Source organism: Molossus molossus, unplaced genomic scaffold (genome assembly GCF_014108415.1).
Source record: "Molossus molossus isolate mMolMol1 unplaced genomic scaffold, mMolMol1.p scaffold_m16_p_14, whole genome shotgun sequence".
Classification (NCBI taxonomy): domain Eukaryota; kingdom Metazoa; phylum Chordata; class Mammalia; order Chiroptera; family Molossidae; genus Molossus; species Molossus molossus.
Window position 1 is genome coordinate 70116973 of NW_023425349.1, and position 23773 is coordinate 70140745.

General features: G+C 41.0%; 1 long non-coding RNA gene and 1 other non-coding gene across 2 annotated transcripts in view; both read right to left on the reverse strand.

Moving 5' to 3' along the window:
* Nucleotides 1-1451: 1451 nt before the first annotated feature.
* LOC118630413 lies at nucleotides 1452-1615 on the reverse strand. The gene has a single exon (XR_004959635.1). It is a non-coding gene; the product is annotated as a U1 spliceosomal RNA (small nuclear RNA).
* Nucleotides 1616-16767: 15152 nt separating this feature from the next.
* LOC118629555 overlaps nucleotides 16768-23773 on the reverse strand; it is a 32025-nt gene continuing 25019 nt past the window's right edge. Inside the window, exons 2-3 of the long non-coding RNA XR_004959491.1 lie at nucleotides 17926-17964; nucleotides 16768-16815 (exon numbers count right to left, since the gene is read on the reverse strand). This is a non-coding gene — a long non-coding RNA (uncharacterized LOC118629555). The remainder of the gene's footprint in view (nucleotides 16816-17925; nucleotides 17965-23773) is intronic.

The window sequence follows — 23773 nt, forward strand, 5'->3', positions numbered from 1 at the left end:
AAGGGACACATCGAGTGGCTGCCACCCGCACGACCAACCAGGGCCGGGGACAAACTGCAACCGAGGTACATGCCCTTAGCGGGAACCGAACCCGGGTCTCTCCGGACCGCAGGCCAACGCTCTAACCGCTGAGCCAAACTGGCCAGGGCCAATTCGTACTTCTTAATACCTTCATCTTTTTTGCTCATTCCCCCAACCCACCTTGCATCTGGCAACCAACAAAAAGTTCTCTGTATCTATGAGTCTGTTTCTCTTTTGCTTGTTCATTTTGTTTGTAGATTCAATCATTGATATATATGTATTTATTGTCATTTTATTGTTCATATTTTTTTTTATCTTCTACTTCTTCAAGAAGACCCTTCAACATTTCATATAATACTGATTTAGTGGTGAAGAACTCCTTTAGCATTTTCTTATCTGGGAAACTCTTTATATGTCCATCGATTTTAAATGATAGCTTTGCAGGATAGAGTAATCTTGGTTGTAGGTCCTTGCTTTTCATCACTTTGAATATTTCTTGCCACTCCCTTCTGGCCTGCAAAGTTTTTTTTGAGAAATTGGCTGACAGCCTTATGGGAGCTCTCTTGAAGGTAACAAACTGCTTTTCTCTTGCTACTTTTAAGATTCTCTCTTTGGCCCTGGCCGGTTTGGCTCAGCAGTTAGAACATCAGCCTGTGGTCCAGAGAGACCTGGGTTAGGTTCCTGCTAAGGACACGTACCTCAGTTGCAGTTTGTCCCCAGCCCTAGTTGGGTCGTGCGGGTGGCAACCACTCGATGTGTCCCTTTCACGTGGCTATGTTTCTCTCTCTCTCTCTCTCTCTCTCTCTCTCTCTCTCCCCCTCCCTCCCACTCTATCTGAACAAAAAATGGAAAAATGTCCTCGGGTGAAGATTAAAAAAAAAAAAAAGAAAAAGAAACCATACCTAACCCACCATGTTCTTGACAGCTCTCCATCAGATGAGCACATATGTGGCTCATAATTCATAACCAGCCCTTTATTTATATTTATTATTTCTTGGATAATTCTGATAAGGACATTCTGGGATTGAACTAAGTTTTAATATATTCATGTTAAAGAAATGAATGACCTAACTATCTAATTCATAACATAATTTCCTATGAAAGATACAAATCAAGAACTGAAATGCATTTCCTAGAAAAGCAGCAAGGGTGAGTTCATAACATTTATTCTGTCTCTCTCTTTTACACATAAACATACACACAACTTGCTACATATACTCTAAACTGCCAAGGAATCTCAATTTGTGGTACAATTGGGGGATGGGGTCAAATATATTGTGTGTTAAGACACAATCTGCTTCAAAACCACAAAGTACAGCATCTTGAGAGACATACCAAAATAGGCAATGGCAACTTAGGGTAGGTGGGCACAGACTGTAAAAAATTTCTTCTACTTTTCATGTTACATATTTCTTTTGTTTGTTTGTTTTCAGGGGAGAGCGTGAACGCAGTCGCCCACTACCACAAATTATGCAGTCAAGTTTCCCAAATTTGGGAAAATCGCAGGGGTCAGCACATCCGGAGTGCAATGGATAAGCCTCACCCTGGGAAAACCACCTTCATGATCATATTATTTTCCCTGCCAGGTAAGTATGATATTATATATTTCTTAAAACATTTGTAAATGTAAAGTGGGATTCATCCCAGGGATGCAAGGCTGGTACAATATTTGCAAATCAATAAATGTGACATACCACATAAACAAAATGAAAGATAAAAATCATATGATCCTATCAATAGACACTGAAAAAGCATTTGACAAAATCCAGCACCCATTTCTGATAAAAATGCTCAGCAATCTGGGAATAGAGGGATCATATCTCGACATAATAAAGGCCATACATGAAAGACCTACAGCCAACATCATACTCAAGGGCAAAAATTAAAAGCATTTCCCTTAAGAACAGGAACAAGACAAGGATGCCCACTTTCGCCACTATTTATTTATTTATTTATTTATTTATTTATTTATTTATTTTTTATCCTCACCTGAGGACATTTTTCCATTTTTTGTTCAGATAGAGTGGGGAGGGAAAGAGAGAGAGAGAAACATCGACGTGAAAGGGACACATCGAATGGTTGCCACCTGCATGTCAAAACCAGGGCTGGAGAAAAACTGCAACCAAGGTACATGCCCTTAACAGGAACCGAACCCGGGTCTCTCTGGACCGCAGGCCAACGCTTTACCACTGAGCAAAACCAGCCAGGGCTCACCACTCTTATTTAACATAGTACTGGAAGTCTTAGCCACAGCAATCAGACAGGAAAATAATTAAAAAGGGATCCAAGTGGGAAAAGAGGAAGTGAAACTGTCATTATATGCAGATGACATAATACTATACATAAAAAACTCCAAAGACTCCATCAAGTATTTACTAGACTTAATAAATGAATTTGGCAAAGTAGCAGGATACAAAATTAACGTCAAAAAATCTATGGCATTCTTATACACCAATGATGAACTCACAGAAAGAGAAACTAAGAAAACAATCCCATTTACCATTGTGGCAAAAAATTAAGATACCTAGGAATAAACTTAACCAAAGAAATAAAGGACCTATTTGCAGAAAACTACAGGTCATTGAAAAAAGAAATTGAGGAAGATATAAAAAAGTGGAAGCACATACCTTGTTCATGGATTGGAAGAATTAACATCATTAAAATGTCCATATTACCCAAAGCAATCTATAGATTCAATGCAATTCCCATTAAAATACCAATGACATACTTCACAGAACTAGAACAAATACTTCAAAAGTTCATATGGAACCAAAAAAGACCTCGAATAGACACAGCAATCTTGAAAAAGAAGAACAAAGTTGGAGGAATCACATTACCAGATTTCAGGTTATACTACAAAGCCACTGTAATCAAAACAGCCTGGTACTGGCACAAGAACGGGCATATAGATCAGTGGAACAGAACAGAGAACCCACAAATGGACCAAGGCAATATGCTCAATTAATATTTGACAAAGGTGGCAAGAGCATACAGTGGAGTAAAGACAGCCTCTTTAATAAATAGTGTTGGGAAAATTGGACAGCTACATGTAAAAAAATGAGACTAGACCATCAACTTACATCATACACAAGAATAAACTCAAAGTGGATAAAAGACTTAAATGTTGACTCGTGAACCCATAAAAATCCTAGAAAAAACTGTAGGCAACAAAATTTCAGACATCATACGCAGCAGAATTTTCTCTGATATATCACCTAAGGCAACAGAAACAAAGGAGAAAATGAACACATGGGACTACATCAAACTCAAAAGCTTCTGCACAGCAAAAGATACAATCATCAAAATGGAAAGGCAACCCACTGTATGGGAGAGCATAATTGCCAATGATATATCAGATAAGGGGTTAATTTCCAATATATATAGAGTGCTCATACAACTCAACAAAAGGAAGACAAAGAACCCAATTAAAAAATGGGCAGAGGAACTAAATAGACACCTGTCCAAACAGGACATACAAATGGCTAAGAGACATGAAGAAATGTTCAACATCACTAATCATCAGAGAGATGCAAATTAAAACAACAATGAGGTATCACCTCACACCTGTCAGAATGGCCGCCATCAACAAATCATCAAACAACAAGTGTTGGTGAGAGTGTGGAGAAAAGGGGACTCTAGTACACTGCTGGTGGGAATGCAGACTGGTGCAGCCACTATGGAAAACAATATGGTGCTACCTCAAAAAATTAAAAATGGAACTTCCATTTGACCCAGTGATCCCACTTCTAGGAATATACCCTAAGAAGCCTGAAACACCAATCAGAAAAAATATATGTACCCCTATTTTTGTAGCAGCACTATTTACAATTGCTAAGATCTGGAAAGAGCTCAAATGTCCATCAGTAGACGAATGGATAAAAAAGCAGTGGTACATGTACACAATGGAGTACTATGCAGCTGTAAGAAAGAAAGATCTCTTATCCTTGGAGACAACATGGAGGGACCTGGAAAATATTATCCTAAGCAAACAAGCCAAACAGAGAAAGACAAGTATCATATTATCTCACTTATTTGTGGAATATAATGAACATAACAGTCTGAGGAATGGGGAAGTCCCAGAGATGTGGAAGTGGGGTACAGACAGACAATCCCCAGTAGAGGGGGTGGTGGGGGAGAGATAAACCACAGAACTTATATGCATGTATGCATGAACAATGGACAGGGACTACAAAGCTGGGGGCAGGGCGGGGAGGGAGGGGGGAATCAGTGGGGGGAAAAGGAGAAACATCTGTAACAAAAATAATTTTTTAAAAAAGTACAAAAAAAAAACATTTGCAAATGTTTAATGAGCCTGTATTTTTCCTTTATAAGTTGAAAGCATTTAACAAAAATTTAAAATAAAAACATCATGATATGAAAAACTTGAAACTTTCCCACTAAGATCAGGTACAAGGTAAGGATGTCCCCTCTCACCCTTTCATTTTAATATCATACTGGGAGTTTTAGCTAATGCAATAAGACAAGAAAAGGAAATAAAAGATATACAGATTGGGAAGAAAGAAATACAGTTGTCTTTGTTCACAGGTGACATGATAGGCTATGTAGAAAATCCAAAAGAATCAACAAAAGAATTCCTGCAAATAATAAGTGATTTTTGCAAAGAGGGTTGTAGTTGTGGGGGTTCAGGGCTAGTCATCCTAAGATGTGCTTCTGTAGTATGTGGATTATTTTGAGTTAAGGGCAATTTGAGCTTCAAGCTCTAGAGAAACTTTTGCCCCTCCTTTAAACTACTTAAAAGAACTTGAATTAGGGACCTTATCCATAATAAGAGATTATTAGTGATAATTTCCTTTTGACCCACCCATTTGGCAGGGCAAACTTCTGTTTACTAGACATCTATTCTTAGCATTCTCCAATGACCCCTTGAAGCCCACAAGGCACATTACTTCATCCCTAGCTCAGAATATACCTCAACCCCATTTTCATTTTTTATCCTCACCTGAGGACATTTTTGTATTTATCTTCAGATAGAGCAGGAGGGAGAGGAAGAGAGAGAGAGAGAAACATCGATGTGAGAGAGACACATCACCTGGTTGCCACCCACATGATTCCAACTGGGGCTGGGGACAAACTGCCACTGAGGTATGTGCCCTTAGCGGGAACTGAACCGGGCCTCTCTGGTCCATGGCCAGTGTGCTAACCACTGAACCAAACCAGCCAGGGTTTCAATCCCATTTTCTATCTCTGAACCTTTTGTGTATGTGAGGTCTCTTTCTCATGTATGTGGCACTCCCATACATAAGTATGTATTAAATTTGTTTCTTCTCTCACAAATCTGTCTCATGTCTATTCAATTATTAGAGAGCCAAAAGAATCTAAAAGTAGAGGAAAGTTGGTTCCTCCCACACACAGGATACAAGGTTAATATACACGAGGCAGCCTGCATATCACTTAACAATGGATCAGATATTACCATCATTAGTTTCATGCCAGACTTTGTGAAATTCCTGCTTATCTTTGAGAATTTCCAATACAATCATCAAGCACCTGTGAGAGTCCCTGAGAAAATCTGGCAGCTCCTTACCCCAATTCTCTGAATAGGTGGGAAATTGTGCAGATACAAATCTTGAAAAAGTCGAAACCCCTCGGCTTCCTTTTCCTGTGCCTCATTCCCTTGGGTCTGCTGGTACTGTATTCATTCGTGAGAACAAGCAGTTTTCCTTCAGGTCCTTGTTTACCACCACCCCTAACCACCCACTTCCACTCCCTACCCTACATCTTTTGTTTACAGGTGATTCACCTGTCCTCTCAGAAAGTGGCTAATGGCCATAAGGGTTAAATCTAGTATTGACTGTTGGCAACAACAAATCTCATGCTTAGTCAAAGACATCTGGTAGAACTGGCCTGTGAGGCAGAGATCTTAAAATGTGTGGAGGAAGAATGTTTGAGGTGAGGTGAGGCACTTTGAGCTCCTGGGGATACAAGTGCATATTGCCAGGAAGCCAAAGACCCATTTTCTTTGATACCCAGAAGAACAGCATGGTGTATTCAAGGAGGCCCTGCCAAGCATGTAGCTCTATGCTGGGAAATACTGGGACACATGAGAGAAAATACACGACCCTTGCTCTTAAAGAGCCCAAAATATAGTTAATGTCTGAGGATTTGACTGTTGTAAAGGGTCAAGATAATATTGTTCCTTCTTTCCCTCCACTCCCACCCGTCACTCCTTGCACACATGCTCATGGTACTAATTCTTGCTAATCACCATTCTGCTAATATACACAGTTCTTTAAAGATATCCTTCACCAAATCAAGTGCTGCTGTTCAAGCTGTCTATTTGGCTCTGGTGTTGGCTCCTTCTACTCTCCAGCTACAATTTCTGTCTCCATAGGAACAGATTAGCAGAAAGTAAGCATTACTATGATCCAGTCTGCTGCTGATGAGGTTGCTTACACAAGACTCAGCTTATTCTAGTTGCTTCAATATTCTCTCCACTGTCCCTACTCCATAGCCACTCTTCCATGCATCACTTCAGAGTTGATCACTCCTAGAATATGGGCCCCTGAAGGGTTCCTGCTTCCTTTCTCAGCCAAGCACACTTTAGGAATGAAGACCTAATTGTTCTGACAAAATATTCTGTTTATTCAGAATTAATTCCCAGTGGAGTCCTGGGAACTTGGCAAATAGCCAGCCAGATTGCTGCCAGCCAGTTCCAGGAAGGGCCTAGAAGAGCCTGCTGATTCCCTGCCTCCTCCCCACCCCACGTTAAATGCTATCCTGCTCACAGCTTACAATGCCCCCATTCTCTTGGTGACACCATTTCAACAGACTTAAACAGCTTCCTTAGACTAGCATTTGTGGGGTTTTTATATTTCCTGAGAGACCATAAGGGCTACCTGCAAATGTTAGATCTTCTGGCCTACATAAATTCCTAGAATCTCTAGGTTGGCATCATAATTAGAAACCCCAGAGAATAGATACAATGAAAAGTGGGGCTGGAGAATGGTAGAGGACAAATTGTTGAACAAAGAACAACAAAAAAGGAACCTCAGAGTCTTCATATAAAGAGCAAGCTTTGTGAACTGTCATAAATTTGCACAATTTAATAAAGCAGTTACATTTTTTTTAATGAATTATTTATTTATTTTTTTTGTTTCAGATATTTTACCTTTTTACCCCATTGGCACCCCCCACGTCCCCCCACCTCCGCCCCATCCCCGGCTTAGTTGTCCATGTCCATTGGTCATGCATACATGCATATAAGTTCTGTGGTTTATCTCTTCCCACCCCCCCACCACCTCTCCTGAGGGATGTCAGTCTGTGCCCTACTTCCATGTTTCTGGGTCTACTGTATTCCTCAGACTGTTATGTTCATTATATTCCGTATATAAGTGAGATCATGTGGTATTTGTCTTTTTCTGCTTGGCTTCTTTCACTTAGGATAATACTTTCCAGGTCCCTCCATGTTGTCTCAAAGGATAAGAGATCTTTCTTTCTTGAAGCCAAGCAGAAAAAGACAAATACCACATGATCTCACTTATATACGGAATATAATGAACATAACAGTCTGAGGAATACAGTAGACCCAGAAACATGGAAGTAGGACACAGACTGACATCCCTCAGAAGAGGGGATGGGGGGTGGGGGGGTGGGAAGAGATAAACCACAGAACTTATATGCATGTATGCATGACCAATGGACATGGACAACTAAGCCGGGGACAGGGTGGAGGGGGGGGGTGCCAATGGGGTAAAAAGGTAAAATATCTGTAACAAATAAATAAATAAATTCATTAAAAAAAAAAAAAAAAGAGATCTTTCTTTCTTACCGCTGCATAGTACTCCATTGTGTATATGTACCACAGCTTTTTTATCCATTTGTCTACTGGTGGACACTTGGGCTGTTTCCAGATCTTAGCTATTGTAAATAGTGCTGCTATGAACATGGGGGTACATATATTCTTCCTGCTTGGTGTTTCAGGCTTCTTAGGGTATATTCCCAGCAGTGGGATCACTGGGTCAAATGGAAGTTCAATTTTTAATTTTTGAGGTACCACCATATTGTTTTCCATAGTGGCTGCACCAGTCTGCATTCCCACCAGTAGTGTACTAGAGTCCCCTTTTCTCCACACCCTTGCCAGCACTTGTTTGATGATTTGTTGATGGTGGCCATTCTGACAGGTGTGAGGTGATACCTCATTGTTGTTTTAATTTGCATCTCTCTGATGATTAGTGATGTTGAGCATTTCTTCATATGTCTTTTGGCCATTTGTATGTCCTGTTTGGAGAGGTGTCTATTCAGCTCCTCTGCCCATTTTTTAATTGGGTTCTTTGTCTTCCTTTTGTTGAGTTGTATGAGCACTCTATATATATTGGAAATTAACCCCTTATCTGATATATCATTGGCAATTATGCTCTCCCATACAGTGGTAAAGCAGTTACATTTTTTACAAGACAAAATAATTTTCATTTACGTGCTCATGTAGTATGCCAGACATAATCAAATATATATATAAGTATTTTTAATGATAAAATATTAAAAATGATAGCAAGCTGATAGGAAAAAGGATGGACCCATCTGGTGACTCAAGTTGAAGTTCATAAAGAGAAAGATAATAAAGAGCATTAATTAGAAGCACAGCCTAGAGTCACCCAGATCTATGTTTTATGCCAAAACAGTATTGAACTTGCAGGAAATGCCTCTAAGAGGAAATGGGACGGAGCCAGGAGAGGCTGAGAGAGCCATTAGACTGTGATGCAGGCCTCACTGGGGTGAAGAAGAGAGGGAAGGAAGGAATGTGGGGCGGAAGCTTGTAAGAGGACAGTGTACTCCGGGGCAAGGTCAGCGAGGCTGTTGAGGAGCACTCAAGCCATCAGAGGAGTCCCTCGTCTCCAAAGAATGGACCTGCCTTAATATTCCTGCTACACTCCCTCACTGGCTGGGAGCACCCCATAGGTAGCATGGCCTCAGCTAGAACACATTGATGGACTTCAGGACTTGAAGAACTCATTCAATTGCTTCATGCAGTTGGAAGAATATCTGAAAGGCATATCTCAGTGTCACCACACTTAATTTCCTCTTCAGTAAAATGGAAAAATCCATGCCCATTCACCTCCTAGGGCAGTAGTGTGGCACAGAGGCGGCAATGTTTAAGAACACTTTGTAAACTATAAAGTATGGAATATGTAATCTAGTATTTACACAGGACTATGCCCAAGTCATGGGGTGTATTTCTTCACTCCCTACGTCCGTCTGCCTCTTTGAATACCAGCCTGTGGCAGTGGACCAGACCTCCAGTCTGCATCTGAACCACTCATCCTCTGGGCTTCCCAACCTAGTTACTGCCTGAGCTCAGCCCTATCCATACAGTAGAAATGAAAAGCACAGTCCTTTGGCTCGTAGCTAAAAATGTCCTCACATAAACAGAGCCAGCTTGTTGCTGCTGGGTTGGTCCAGCCCCATGATGCCCCACTTCATGAAGCTGGACATTGACTTCTTCACTAGCCAAGAGCCATAAGCAGCAAGTTTTGCACCTTAACACTTATTATATACTACTTGGAAATGAGGCAGACTATTAAACTTGGGAGCTATTTGTTATTTACTTTTGAATAGATATTGCATACTTTTTTTTTTTTTTAACTTTTTTTTGTGTGTGTGTGTGGTACGTGCCCCTAGCGGGAACTGAACCCGGGACTCTCTGGTCCACAGGTCAATGCTCAACCGCTGAGCCAAACTGGCCAGGGCGATATTGCATACTTTTCATCTGATATTCAAAACTTACAAAAGGGAACTCAGTGAAAGTCTCCCTACCGTTTTTGTCTTCTAGCCACAAAGCTCCCCATTCCTGAGGCCACCGATGTTATTATTTTCTTGTGTGTCCTTCCACAGATATTTTATGTATACAGGGTGGGGTAAAAGTAGGTTTATAGTTGTTCAGATGGAAAATAACATAATAATTAATAAATAATAATATGAGAATAAACTCCGTGTTTTGCATACTCACAACTGTAAAGCTAATTTGTCCCACCCTATATTTATGCTTATAATTTCTAAAACTTCTAAGAGAAAGTCGCTCAGAAAGTACCCACTGTTCAAACAAGGCTAATGTACTTTAGATACATCTGCAATGTTCTACTTTCTCTCATTTCTACCTTATGGAAACCCTCAGAGGTAAGAAGCATAATTTTTAAAAAAATGTATTACAAAGATTTTCAAACATACAGGAAAGTTGAAAGAATTGTTCAGTGAACATCCATACAATTACTACTTAAATTCTACAATTAATACTTTGCTATATTTGGTAATTTAATGAAATTCACTCAGTTGACACTGCATGTTGGTGTTTTCTTCCAACTCACCACACTGTTTTGCTAGAGGAAAGAGGTATTAATGGTTTGTTGCAAAAGCCTCACATGCTATCACCTCTTATTTATCCTTTTCTATTCCAGCATTTTAAGCAAGGTCCAAAGAGATTAAAGTTCCCCAAGAAGCATTTAAGTCCAGTTTCTTGTATCCAAATATGGTCTGTAGATAAGCCCAGAGAACTCAAGTGCTCTGTTTTATTTATAAATTTCCTGTCCTTTGGCCCTATTAACCCACGTGGTGCTGCTCCCCCTGATGGGCTTTAGCCTCCCTTGGCTGACCTCATTCTTCTCCAAAGCTCGGAATTTTTTAGGCATGTGAAAGAAGCAGACTGGACAGTCCAGCAGACCCATCTATCTTTCTTTACCTCAACAGCCTACATGGATGAACATCTTGCTACTCACAGTGTGGTTCCTGGACCACCAGCATGACATCACAAACATCCACTCTCAGGTCCACCCAGACCCACTGAATGAGAAGCTGCGTTTTAACAGGTTCCCAGGTGATTCCTGTGCACATACCAGACAACTACACTTTCACTTCAGCCATGGTTAAAAAGGAGGCCAGTGAGATTTTCTGGATAGATTCCAGGTGGGAAAAAAGCAATTAATGACATTTATCTTAAGGCCTACCTTTTCCTCTTTTTATTTCTTAGACCTCCTTTGCTTCTTCACTCCCCTCCTTTACAACCTATGATAGCACTTGTTGAGCCCTCCTCTGTACCAAAGACATTTCTAACCCTTAGACAAATTCAAACCATATGTTTGTTCTCAATGTGCAGCTAAGGCTCAGAGGGTTGCATATCCACCCAAAGTCGAAGCGCTGTAAATTTTAAGCATAGGTGTGTCCCTTTCCAAGGTCTACTGGTCTCTTCCCACTGCATGACATTGACTCTCAAAACCCTGGCAAATGCCCCAGCCTAGACCTTGCCCACCTGGGCCAGAGGCCTTACGTCTGCCTGTCACCTGAGGCTTCTGGACTTGTCTTTCCCTCTCAATCCCTTCTCAATCCTTTCACTGCAAGTTTACCTTGATCTTATTCTCTCAGCTTCCAAGCATCAACCAGGTACTCATCGTCTCAGAGCAATGGGAAACACCTGTGCATTGTAACTGTGGCCTCGGCAGGCAGTGGGGAAGGGGAGGTGAGAAGATGGCAGACAGGTGAGGACAGATTTGGGCAGGTAGGATGCACTCTGCCAGGGCATGCCCTCTTTCCATCCAAATAAGAGCTTAAATGGCTGCTATGGATATGGTACTAGGCTGTGCTCATGCTGGGTGGAAAGAGCTGTCAAATGTGATTTCCTGCCCGTAGGGAACATTAATTCAGCAGAGGAGCTAGAACCTGGGCACATAAAAGCCCCATGAAAAAAGTACACAGGAACAAAGAGGAGACTGCTTCTGGGTATTGAAATCATAGATGATTCCACAGAGCAAGTAGCATTTGAGGATATCGCCAAGAGGAAGGGTAGGTGGGAGGGAAAGGGCATCGGGTTAAGGGGATAGTGTATAGAAAGACAGAAGTAAAAGCATCTTTGGGGAGTGTCACACATAGAGTCCTGTATGGCTGATCTAGAGGGTATGTTAGAAGCCAGGAGGGTGAGATTAAAGAATGAGGTAGATTAAGGAATGGCTTATGGGAATCACTGAAGTTTGAGAAGTGATATGGTCAGAAATGGTCAGTTGCATTCCTAAATGGCAGAGAAGATGGATCAAAGCAGACAGTGACTAGATTGAGGAAGATGACGGATTCATATCTAGAATGAACTTTAGAGAACATGCAGATGAGACAGTTTCAAACTTTTTGGCCAGTTGTGCAAATGAAATCTTACTCAGCTATGGAAACAAAATGGATCAGAGTTCAATTGCTCTGATTGGAATGAGTGGGAGGAAAGTACTCAGTCCGTTCCAACCTCTCATTCCCTTCTTTCTCTCCATGCAGATTCCGAAGGGGTTTCTTACTCGAAAATCAGTGATCAACAGGAATCAGCAAACTAAATCCTGCCTGTCACCTGTTTTTGCAGGTAAAATTCTGCTGGAACACAACCATGTCCATTCCATGACGTGTTGTCTGTGCTGCTCTCATGCTATATTGGAAGGACTGAGTAATTGGGACAGATTCTCAATGGCCGGCAAAATGAAAAATATTTACTATCTGGCCCTAGAGCCTGGCTACTCAAAGATGGTCCTTAGACCAATTGTACTGGCCTGCACTTATTGTCTCTATATGCACAGAGAGTTCGGCGTGGGGAAAGTTGATTTGGTAGTCATTACCTTGCAGGGGATCATAGGAATTAGGAGTTGTGTGATGTGGCTAGGGGTCAAGGGAGAGAAATCTGAAAGAAAAGAGGGTCTTTCTTTCTAGTTTGGCTCAGCGATTAGAGCATCTGCCCTCAGACCCGTGGGTCACAGGTTTGATTCCCTGTCTAGGGCACATACCTGGGTTGCAGGTTGGATTCCCAAGGGGGTCGAGCAAGGGGCAACTAATCATTGTGAGATGTTTCTCTTTCTTTCTTTCTTTCTTTCTTTCTTTCTTTCTTTCTTTCTCTCTCTCTCTCTCTCTCTCTCTCCCCCCCCTTTCACTCTATCTAAAGAGCAATGAAAAAATATCCTTGTGTGAGGATTAAGCAAAAAAAAAAAAAAAAGACAGCCTAAGAAAACCATGAGAATTACCTAGATTTAGGGAGCAGGCTAAAAGAGGAGAAATCACCAGGAAAATCGCCAACTCTCACTGGTACCAGCAAATTATGACACACTGAAAGACTTTCTTATAGATTACAATCAAACATTCTGAAATATTTCTCTCCTCCAATAGCCTTGAAAAGTTTGCATCCTACGAACTCAGGTTAAATGATACAAGATATATAATCCTCTTGCTTTTCGCTATATACAATGTCCCTATATATATTTCTCTTTACCTTCTTCAAAGTAGTGTTTTTGAGGCCACTAATATTTATTCTTAAAATGTAAACTCCTCTCTAAAAAGAAATGTGCATAATGATGTGTTTGTCAAATATCTGAAAACATACGGTAAATTTTTTGTCTTATTTAAAGCCATATAAAATGGAAAGGGAACCCACTATATGGGAGAGCATAATTGCCAACGATACATCAGATACGGGGTTAATTTCCAAAATATAGAGAGTACTCATACAACTCAACAAAAAGAAGCCAAAGAACCCAATTAAAAATGGGCAGAGGACCTAAAGAGACACCTCTCCATACAGGACATACAAATGGCCAAGAGACATATGAAAAAACGCTCAACTAATTATCAAAGAGATGCAAATTAAAACAACAATGAGGTATCACCTCACACCTGTCAGAATGGCCGCCATCAACAAATCACCAAACAACAAGTGTTGGCGAGGGTGTGGAGAAAAGGGGACTCTAGTGCACTGCTGGTGGGAATGCAGACTGGTGCAGCTACTATAGAAGACAATATGGTGCTACCTCAAAAAGTTAAAAATTGAACTTCCATTTGACCCAGTGACCCCACTTCTAGGAATATACCCTAAGAAGCCTGAAACACCAATCAGAAAGCATATATGTACCCCTATGTTCACAGCAGCACTATTTATAATGGCTAAGATCTGAAAACAACCCAAGTGTCCATCAGTAGATGAGTGGATAAAAAAGCTGTGGTACATATACACAATGGAATACTATGCAGGTATAAGAAAAAACGATTTCTTAATCTTTGAGACAACATGGAGGGACCTGGAGAGTATTATCCTAAGTGAAACAAGCCAATCAGAGAAAGACAAATATCACATGATCTCACTTATTTGTGGCATATAGTGAACAAAACAACCTGAAGAACAAAATAGACTCAGAGACATAGAAGTAGGGTACAGACTGACAAACCTCAGAAGGGGAGTCGGGGACGGGGGGAGGAGGGAATTGATAAACCACAGAACTTACATGCATGTATGCATAACCATGGACATAGACAACAATGCTGGGAATGGGTGCGGTGGTGGGATCAGAAGAAGAGTGTCAATGGGGGAAAAAGGAGAAAAATTTGTACAAAAATAAATAAATAAGTCAAACATGAAAAAAAAAAATAAAGGCATATCCTATTTTTTTAAATGATTTTTTTGTTGTTGTTAATACTCCCCCAAGGATATTTTTTCCATTGGTATGTATGTATGTATGTATTTTTGTTAATCCTCACCTGAGGATTTCTTCCATTGAATTTTAGGGAGAGTGGAAGGGAGGAAGGGGGAGAGAGAGAGAGAGAGAGAGAGAGAGAGAGAGAGAGAGAGAGAGAGAGAGAGAGAGAGAAACATCAATGTGAGAGATGCACATGGATTGGTTGCCTTCTGCATGATCCCAACTGGGCCTGGAGATCGAACCTGCGAACCAGGTACATGCCCTTGACTGGGAATCAAACCCGTGACTCTTTGGTGGGAAGGCCAATGCTCTATCCACTGAGCCACACCAGCTAGGGTGGCATATCATGTTTTTTAAGTTGACATAGCTGTTAGGAAAATTATAATACAAACTCAAAAATTAATGAACAGTTTTATAATCCCAGCCTTTATATGTTTACTTTTTACTCTGTATATATTGCAAAAGGCCTACAAAGATGTTTTTGACAATTTTTGTTACTTTAAAGATTTGAAGTTTTCCTCAAAGCAATTTTTCTTTTTTTTTTAATCCTCACCCGAGGACATTTTTCCATTTTTTTTTGTTCAGATAGAGTGGGAGGGAGAGAGAGGAAGAGAGAAAGAGAGAGAAACATCAACGTGAAAGGGACACATCGAGTGGCTGCCACCCGCATGACCAACCAGAGCCTGGGACAAACTGCAACGGAGGTACGTGCCCTTAGCAGGAACCAAACCCGGGTTTCTCTGGTCCGCAGGCTGACGCTCAGGCTGACGCTCTAACCGCTGAGCCAAACCGGCCAGGGCCCTCAAAGCAATTTTTAATGTTTTACCAATGACTTCTTTTTTCTTCTTCTTTATCTGCTGTAAACCTGGGCAAGTGTTGAATATCCAAATGTAAAGCATTCATATTCTCTAAGATGATGTTATTGTTATCAGTGCTATCCTTCTGTGCTCACAAGAATGGTTTCTGTATGGTATACAGTCGGCCCTCATTTATCGAGGTTAATCAGTTTCAGATTCTACCGCGATAAATGGATTTCCGCAAAGTAGGATTCTTTATTTATAAATCAAATATTTTCACAGTTAGAGCATAGAATACCTGTTTACAACCTTCTATATATGTTTTTTAACATTATTAGAGCCCTTTAGACATGAAATAATACCCTTTAGTCACTATTACACTCTTATTACCCAATATATTAGACAAAATAAGAGAAAATGAGACACATTAGACATTACAAATATCATATTATTATTGTACATTTAATTACACATACACAGTTCTTACACACAACCACTAGCCTTTGCAAATAGTGCAACTTGTTCGATGATGAAGCGATGAAGATGAAGAGATGTACTGCACAGCAAATAAGAGCAAGGTTACTGCTCCTCTGAAGGCACGACCTCAGTAGGAGAGTCTTCAGGTGGTGCAGTATCTTCAGCAGGTGCATCGTCACCTTTTTCTGCTGAAGGGGCACTAGGAGTAGGCAGTGGGTGTCTAGGTGCGCGGCTGAAGAACATCATGATAGGCAGTTGCTGGCACTGTCTTTTCATATTCATGAGGAGGCTTTTGTAGGATTCTGTGGCTCCATCAAGTGCATTCTGGAACCACAATGCACGCATCATTTGTGGGTCCCATTCACCAATCATGTCCTGTACTACCTTAATAGTTCTCACGACTTGTGAGAGACACTCAAGTGTAAGGCCAACTTCCTCCTCCTGACCCTCAGGAACCTCTGGCTGCTCTTCTTCCTCCTCACTCACAGACTTAGTCATCTCCACCAGATCCTCGTCAGTTAAGGACACCTGTTCTGGATGATACTCGCCCTCCTCAAGGATCTTCTAGAACATGTTGTTCACATAGTCCTCTGCTGCAGGCTGGTCAACAGAGGCAACTTCTCTGTAGAGAATGATATTCTTCAGATGATACCACTTCTGGAACTTCTCAAACCAACCCTTGCTCACCGTGAAATCCACGAACGTTGCAGAGGAGGGTCATGGTTGAGGTTCGTCCACAGTAAAGCGCTGATAGAGCTGCCGCGCCTTCTCCCGGATGATCAGTGAATCCAAGGGAATGTTTTCTTGCAGCTGTCACTGATCCAAACAGCTAGGGCAGACTCTGTTTTCACTGTGAACTTATTACGACTTGTTGCAACACACTTTGCTTCCTTGTTGAAAGAGACGATAGCCATTGCATGGATGTTCTTATCATCTTTACAGATGGAACAAATGGTAGACTCATTCAAGTCGTAATGGCGGTCAACCTCCATGATTTTCTTGCCATCTTTGATCATATCCAAGAATTTCACCTTCTCCTGGATGGTATGCATCTTCCTCTGGCGCTGAGTTTCATCGTCAGAAGGCTTAGAAGAAGAAGCAAGTTTAGGAGGCATTGTGGGGCTTAGATAAAAGTTCTCAGAAATTGCAAACACTTACAAGATCAAAGATGCTTCTGATGTGTAGCGATGCAGAAGCATGTGTGAGAGAGAAACAAACTTCCATGAGGCTGAGCCAATCAGTGGCCAGGATAGGAAGAGGCTAGATAGCCAATCAGTGAACAGCATGCTCTGATTGGCTTGGTTTCATCACACCCGATTTTTTGGGAAAAAGTTATTGCCCACACACCAGGAGTGGTGGAGTGGTTGCACCTGGCTTTGAAGGATTCCTGGGGTGCTCGAATACATAGGCCTACAGTCCATACGTACAGTAATTTAAATTTTAATTGTAATACAGGAGTGTATAATTGACTCAGACAACCGAGCGCATGCTGTATCATTTTCACTGTCTCAGTCAACTTGTTAATGAATATATTTGAAAAAAAAACACGGTAGAGTGAAGCCCTGAAAGTCGAAGCACAAAGTGGTGAGGGATGACTGTATAAACTTTATCTTATGTCCACTGATCTGTACCAATAATCTTTCTAAATCAATGCTGTCCAATAGAACTTACAGTGAAAATAGAAAATACAAATGTTCTATAGCTGTGCTACTCGTTCACTAGACACTAGCCACATGTGGCTACTGAGTACTTGAAATGTAGATAATATGACCAGGAAAAGGAATTTTAAATAATCTAAAGAATTAATATTAAAAATTTGTTTAAATTCTCACCCAAGGATATTTTCCCATTTATCTTCAGAGGAAGGGAGGGAGGAAGAGAGAAAAACATTGACGTGAGAGAGACACATTGACTGGTTGCCTCCCACATGACCCTGACAAGGGTCACGGACAAACTGCACAGAGGTATGACGTACCCTTGACCAGAATTGAACCCATGACTCTTTGATCTGCCAGCCAACGCTATAACTGCTGATCCAAACCAACCAGGGCGAATTAATATAAATTTAAATAGTCATAGGTGGCTATGGTTACCATATTAGATGATACTATTCTAGATTCTTTGCACCGCATCTGAAAGATATAACTTTATTTATTAAAATGAGAAGAGTAACGTCACTTGTTGCTTTGACTTACCTCATATACAGATGATTTAGCAAATGTCATCTGGCATTTCTTTTATTCATAAGAAATAGATTATTAAGGGCATTTTCAATGAACATTATCTATGTACCAGGTACTTTAGTAGAATCTTCAAAAGGATATAGAAATGAACTAGATACAGTGTCAGTCACCAATCTCAAGAAAAAAAGATTATAAACAACTAAATGTACTATGTTGAAGATGCAATGTGATCTAAACAGAGAATCAGGAAGTGCTCTCTATCCCGGAAACATGCGTGCATCCCCCACCACCACCGCCGACCCAGGTGGTTACCTTTACCTTTCCTCTCTCCTAAGCTCCAAGGATCTTTCTTTTGCCTCTGTACATATTTTGTTTCAGTTTCCTGAACCCATTTTTTTCTATGGCTCATTTCTTCAACCTCTGTGACTTTCTAAATAAATGTTCTCTTATAAACAAAACAATACAAAAACAGAGAACCATACCCCAAAGACATAGCTGAAAGTATAGCTCATTCATATGGAGGTGGGGGGATTGGGGCAGTGGTACAAGGAAGGTCTCATATAGGAGGTGACTTTGGAGCAGGCCTTTCAAGAACAGTGAAAACTAGGGAAGGGAACCATATGAACAAAGTGCATGATATATTTGAAGAAAGCTTAGTCTAGGGAGGGAGGCTGGGGCAGAGGGTACATTGAAAAATGATAGGAGATGAGGATAGAAAGTAGATCTGAGAGGTCCTTGAAATGCTGAGCTAGAATGAAGATGAGCCACTGCGTTGTGGAAGGGAGTGAATGGAAGGTACATGTGAGGAAGTAGCCAACAAAGAAGCAGAGACCAGATCATCAGTGCTTGGTGTGATGAGCTCAGAAGTTCAAACTTTATTCTGAAAATGATGTTGGGAAGTCTGTGGATGAGTTTACACTGGATTATGTGGTTTCTGGCAGTAGTGCCGAGGATAAATTGGAGAGATCAATGAAGAATTCAAAAAATACTCAGGAAGCACAAGCTATTTTGAAAAAAAGAAAGATTTAGTGTTGTCTGGCTTCTATGGAAACCCTAAAGAAGTTGGAAATGCCTAGGAAGCCAGGGGTGGAAAAACAAGTGTTCTACAACTGGTCTACCCCAACCTCTCACTGAGGGTCATGAGTGATTCTAGAGCCCTCCCTAGATCACAAACCTATTCCAAGATGTGGATTGACTTCCCTTACCAGCATTTTGGCCTCTACACAAGGCCTATGGCACTCACTGAAATGTTCTTAACTATTACAGAGCCACTGATAATACTACCCAGTCAAAGAATCATGACATTCTGGTACATCATGGAATTGGATTACTGTGTTCTGACAGCTGGTTCCCCACCTCAGCTTTACCAGTATTTGGCTATGATAGCAGAGGGCAAAGGTCATTAGAGGCAGGACGAGAAGACAAGAAGGGAAAGTAGAAAATGACAGTAGCAATAAAACAGATGGAGGGCTTTGTGTCCTAAAAAGTTCATGGCTTAGTGGTTAACAGTATGGGCTTCAAAGCCAGACTTCAGGAGGTGCAAGCACCAGTTTCCCTAAGCAAATTACTCAACCTCACTGTGCTTTAGTTTCCTGGGTTATAAAATGGAGATAATAATTAATTAAACCCACCTTTTATGAGTATTACCTAAAGGGTTTACAATAATACCTAGCTTGTAGTAAGAATTCAATAAGTATTAATTATTACTGTTACCAGAGGATGGACAAGATAAGCAAGTGCTATTTTCTATAGCTGAGATGGAAGAGTGGTTTTAACTTTAAATGTGTGTGCTAATAATGTTTATGTATTATTTAGATAACTCAAATGTTAATAGATTAAAAAAGGATTATTAAATCTACTTGAAGTACTATTAATAATTTTAGGGAATCAGATATCTAAGTGAAAGTTCACAGAGGAGTATATGTCACTGCAACACAAACTAGACCAAAGTTCAGAGTTAGACAGAGTTGCTAAATTACTCATTTACCATATCATAAGACCAGCACCACACAGGGGAGGTAAAATTTAACAGGAAATGACTCAGATCTAGAACAAAGTTAGTCCCATGCACATGGAAAAGTTGTGCAAGACAAAAGTGATGCGTGTTACGTGTCCTGCATGATGTGGTGATATTGTATATTGCTTAAGATGCTGGTGTGTAATCAGTCTTTGCAGCAGTCAGATCATCATCTCACTTTAGAAAAAGTTTTCCATCTGCCCTCTACACTTTCACTCTCTGGGTTACTTCTCAAAGTACATTTATCTTAAGGCAATAAGCAAAGAGAATCTTTCTCAGATACACTGAGTTTATTATTCCCCTTTTCTAGACTCTGTCATCAGGGTCATGTGAGTGTGGACGAGGTTCCCAGAGAAGATCCCCTAAGGAGATCGAGTGTTTATGAACTCAAGAGGTGGCAGGAGTGGCGACACTTGGGGCTGGAAGCTGAGTGTCACAGCTTGACTACATGAGTAGCACACACATTCAAAGTTAAAACTACTCTTCCATATCAGCTGCATGGAGTGCACAGCTTGAGCACAACCACATGACTCTGTCACCTGTTCAAAAATTAAAGCAACTGATTTAAAAGAAAAATTAAGGAATTATACATCTGGAGAAAACTTAGAAAAAGAAAAGAAGAATTCCAGTTTTCCTTTTTACTGGCTATGCAAACTTGAACAAATTCTTTCACTTGTACAGGGTTAGTGTCTCTTTGTATAAATGGGGATAACAATAAGACCTATCACCTAGGTTTGTGTAAGGATTAGGTAATTATCAGTGTACATTAAAGGAACACATTTACATTTACATTGATTGTATCATGCCTGACATGTAAATACTAGATATTAACATTTTCATATTTGTCAGAATTCTGATCATAAAGGTACTACTGAGAGGAGGAAAAGAAACATAAGATACTGGCTATGCTGATAAGGAGCTCACAGATATATATATATCACACACACATATATGTAGACACACACACACATTCCCCCACACAGTAATCAGTAACTCCATTCTTCTAATAGCTTAGGTAAAAAAATCTGGAGTCATCCTTGAATAAATATATATCCAGAATTCAACTGCCATTTGACCCAATGATCCCACTTCTAGAAATATATCCTAAGAAGCCTGAAACGTCAATCAGGAAGAGTATATATGCACCCCTATGTTCACAGCAGCACTATTTACAATAGCTAAGATCTGGAAACAAGCCAAGTATTCATCAGTAAATGAGTGGATAAAAAAGCTGTGGTACAGCCCTGTCCAGTTTGGCTCAGCAGTTGAGTGTCGGCCTGCGGACCAGAGAGTCCCGGCTTTGGTTCCCGCTAGGGGCATGTACCATACACACACAAAAAAAGCTGTGGTACATATACACAATAGAATGCTATGCAGCTGTAAGAAAGATCTCTTACCCTTTGAGATGACATGAAAGGACCTGCAGAGTATTATGCTAAGCTAAATAAGCCAGTCAAAGAAAGTTAAGTATCACATGATCTCACTTATTTGTGGAATATAATGAACAAAATAAGCTGGTGAACAAAATAGATCCAGAGACATGGAAGTAGGGAACAGACAAACCTCAGAGGGAAGGGGGTAGGGGAAAGAGAGGAAGAGATAAACTAAAAAACATATATGCATATATGCATAACCAATGGACACAGACACCAGTGCAGTGAAGGCAGGGGGTGGCAGGAGTGGGGAGGAGGGTGTCAATGGGGAAAAAAAGGAGGGACATCTGTAATACTTTCAACAATAAAGATAAATTATATATATATCCAGAATCCATAACCCTCTTACCTCTTTCTCCCATACCACCTGGTCCAAACATTATCTTCTCTTGCCTGGCCTTCTACAATAATCTCTTAACTAGTCTCTTACAAAACCCCCACCACTACATTCCCTTTTTATTCTCAGTGTAATCTTCTGCTCAGAACTCTTAAAAAATGGCTCAACTCACTCACAGTAAAATCCAAAGCCTTTTTAAAAAATAGCTTTTTAGTGATTTTTAGAGAGAGAGGAAGGAAGAGGGAGAGCGATGAGAGATAAACATCCATTGACTGCCTCCTGCACTCTCCCTACTGGAGATCTTCCTCTTGGTGCATGGGATGATGCTTAACCGAGAGCCACACCTGCTGGGCCCAAAGTCTTTAAGACATGACCTGGCCCTACTGCTTCTTTCATCTCAATTCCTACTCTTCTTCTCTTTACTGCCTTTGAACCACACACTGGACTCCTTGCCATTCCACAAGCATGCCAATCTAGAAGATTGTAGTATATATCTCAAACAATGAGAATTCAAGCCAAAAATAATGTTTTAAAGAGTTTGCAATTTGTACAACACAAAATACTTCCTCAAATGATTGATATAGAACTATTGGCGGTGGAAACGGCACCAGGTGTTAGACCTGTGGAGTCAGATTGGACTTCAGTTCAACAACCTCCGTACTTGAGTTCTGACCACAAATTCAAAGCCAAGACTCAAATACAAGCAAAAGTTTATTTAGAAAGTCACGGAGGTAGAGGAAGTAAGCTATAGAAGAAATGGGTTCAAGAAACAAATTACAGAAAGAAAAGAATGGCCCTTAGAGCTTAGGAGAAAGAGAGAGGTGAGAAAAATGTGTCTGGGGAAGGGGGTCAGAAAAGGCATCAGTGTGCTCAACAGAGGAGAGGGGGGGGGGAGGAAGGAGGGAGAGAGAGAAGAGAGGAGAGCCAAACTGATTCCTCCCTCCTGTCCTAAGGGCTTTTAAGGGTGGGGATTTTAGGAGAGATTCCAAGGGAGGATCTCAATTGAATATTCATCAGCTTTCCTCCTGTGTCCTTTCAAGGTCATGGTCTCTACTGATTGGTGATGACTAGGGCAGGGGGTCATTAGTCAATGCAGCAGTTGCTTGTCTGGTTTTGCTGCTTTTCTGGGCCTGGAGCTGAAACACAATGGAGGCCTAGATGTCATCCCTAGGGGTGAATGCTCAAGGGAGTGGTCATGCAAAGGCCTCCAGGGGAGTTGCTTGGGGCCATTCTTCAGCCCCTTATTTCTCCTCCAAGGGGATCTATCTCATGACTAGTAACATGCCAGGGGAGGACAGGTCAGGAAAGGTCTGAACCGCATGACCAGCCATATGAAAAGTCAGGAGCTCTAAACTGCATGACTAGTGATGTTTCTAGGGGAGGAAAGGTCACCGTGGGGGTGAGGTCCTTGATTTCCCAGGTTTGCCCATTGCTAGGCACCTAGGGTTTTCCACCCTGGTGACCTTCTGCACCTGGCCTATTGTCCTTGCTCTGCTTGTGCCTATCTAACTGCCTACCACAGAATTCTGCAACCAACAATTAGAGAAAAACCATACTATTTAAGCACATAAGGATTATTTTATAAAACTGACATGGTACTGAGCCAAAAAGAAGGTGCCCTAAAACAAAATATCCATTATATAAACCAGATCCTCAGATCACAACATGACAAAATTAAAAATGAAAAGATAATTTAAAAATACAAACCACGGCCCTGGCCGGTTTGGCTCAGCGGTTAGAGCGTCGACCTGCGGTACAGAGAGACCCGGGTTCGGTTCCCGCTAAGGGCACGTACCTCGGTTGCAGTTTGTCCCCGGCCCTGGTTGGTCGTGCGGGTGGCAGCCACTCGATGTGTCCCTTCACGTCGATGTTTCTCTCTCTCTCTCTCCCTTCCTCTCTCTCCCTCCCACTCTATCTGTACAAAAAATGGAAAAATAGCCTCGGGTGAGGATAAAAAAAAATAAAAATAAAAATACAAACCACCGCCCTGGCCGGTTTGGCTCAGCAGTTAAAGCATCAGCCTGCGGACCACAGAGTCCCAGGTTCAGTTCCTGCTAGGCCCTAGCAGCTAGG